General features: G+C 36.5%; 1 protein-coding gene across 3 annotated transcripts in view; it reads right to left on the bottom strand.

The window, feature by feature from the left end:
- LOC107677287 (RNA-binding Raly-like protein) overlaps positions 1-1,712 on the bottom strand; it is a 139,462-nt gene extending 137,750 nt beyond the window's left edge. For 2 of the 3 annotated variants that reach the window (XM_016472138.1, XM_016472140.1), the window contains exon 1: positions 939-1,341. The gene's annotated coding sequence lies outside the window, so the exon portion shown is untranslated. Of the gene's footprint in view, positions 1-938; positions 1,342-1,645 lie in introns of those variants that run through there. The other variant, XM_016472139.1, reaches the window with a different exon arrangement.
- Between the last annotated feature and the right edge of the window lie 371 nt (positions 1,713-2,083).

Genomic DNA, 2,083 nt, shown 5'->3' with positions numbered 1-2,083 from the left:
TATATATACTGTGTGTATATATATTCTATATATATATATATATATATATATATATATATATATATATTCCTCCAAAAAATAAAAAAATAAACATTTTGTGCTCCACAAAAGAACTTAGTCGTACAGGTTTGGAACAACATGAAGGTCAGTAAATGGATTTTAAATGGAAGTAAAGGGAACTATCCCTTTAAGCAGACAGATCTTAAAATAAGCTTTAGATGCTATAAAAGCTTCCTTGCTGTACATAACAGATGCCATGAAAAGTTGTCTGCGCTTGCTTGCAGAGTGCTGAAATGCTACTTGTGAACCCATTCGCTATCCATGGTCCTGAAAGGAACAGCATGCTGGATCTCTTTTGAGGTTTCAGTTTAACATGCTCATTACTCTTTCTTTTCATTGGTGAGACATCTACATGTGCTTTTAAGCCTTTTTTTTTATGTTGTCAATTAAATTTACCTGCAATAAAATGTGCTCTGTTGGTCAATAGATCCATATATACCGTATATGTTCACCAGAAATCATCCAAACCTCACAGTGAAAATATTTGGCATCCAACACATAGTTACAGTCTGAAACTGTTGAAGATTATATCTAAAATAAAGATAGCAGGACCAACTTACCCAGGCATTTGAACAGTTATAAAGTAAATGACATATGGGATGAATCTTTTAAATACATCATTATTAAATCCACATAAGGTGAGTGAGACATCCACTTATTGTAATTTATACAACGATAAAGGTATGATTTACAAAGGTACCACTTAGTTTCACATTCACTTGCAATGTGGTTATGCACAAGCACAACTACAGATGTGTATTTGATGATAAACCTCGCAGCCAAAGAATACATCATTCACAGATTAACATTTCAGAATCGCCTTGCTTTTATTGCAAACAAACATGTGCTGAAAGGTTTGATTTCTTGTCTTTATATACCTGCAAAGGAGAGTCTGTTCATCTTCAGTGAAAGCAAAGATGCACCGATTGATATTTTCCCCAAAGAAACAATTATTCCCTTCATAGACACCTTAATCTGCATCATCTACGTGAAAAATTATCACATCCAAAAATCACTTCACCTTAAAATCATCTGCAAAAGTATAAGGCATTAAAAAAAAACGAAAGAAAAACCAGCAAAAATAAACAAACGTGACAGGTATGCTGCAAGAAAAGTTTCCATTAAAACGTCACCAGGTCTGAAAATGACTTTCGGATAAAGAAAAGACCAAAATAAAAGCAAATGCTTCGCTCGGTGACATCAAAATCACAAAACTCTCATGAACAACAGCGCAAAATACAAGCAAAGCATATCTACAGCAAAAGTCTATGGCAGAGAACAAAAAAAGGAAAAAGGGTTCAAAACAAATATCATCGTACATATGTAAAAATAGACCTGCCAAGGCCATTTAAAAACCAGTTGCATGATTTCACACGACTGCAAGCACGTACTTGGCCAGTGTCACTCAGTACTGAACAGGAATCACTGCATACTAAAAACTTGAGGTACGGATCGAAAAACGCATCAAAACAACACTTTTTCAAATCTCAACGCTCAAACCCCAGCAAAAGGAGAGAGAAAAAAATAAAAAAAGAGCAAGTGAAAAGACAAAAAGGGTTACAAAAAGGCCTGGAAACGTACTCACCGAGTGGGAGTAAAATGTTGCGATAAAAATGCGTTATGGCACAAAACACAGTATGGCGAATGAAGCGCGTTCGTTCTCTCTCGGTCTGCGAGTCCTCGCTGCTGTCACGTGACTGCTGCTGCCTTGAGGCGGGAAGAGGAGCTGACAGGAGACGCCGTTATCATTCCACAATGAGAGTCTTCTGTGATTCTCCCGTTGTATTTTTTACCGTCTCTTTTAAGCTTGCGGAGCTCCCATGATGTCAGACTCAACGTAACGTCTAAAGAGAGCCTCTCAACGCCGTCTTTGTTGTTCTTGCTGTTCGTTTTTATATTTTGCGACGATAAACAAGTAATGTGAGGTGTGTATGTATGTGTATGAGATACTACATCTTGGATAATGTCGTTAATAATGGCATGAAAGGCAGTTTTAGCTCCGTGCTTTTTTTTTTTTTAAGAC

Source organism: Sinocyclocheilus anshuiensis, unplaced genomic scaffold, assembly GCF_001515605.1.
Source record: "Sinocyclocheilus anshuiensis isolate Anshui unplaced genomic scaffold, SAMN03320099.WGS_v1.1 scaffold392, whole genome shotgun sequence".
Lineage (NCBI taxonomy): Eukaryota > Metazoa > Chordata > Actinopteri > Cypriniformes > Cyprinidae > Sinocyclocheilus > Sinocyclocheilus anshuiensis.
This window is presented reverse-complemented; position numbering and strand designations above follow the sequence as displayed.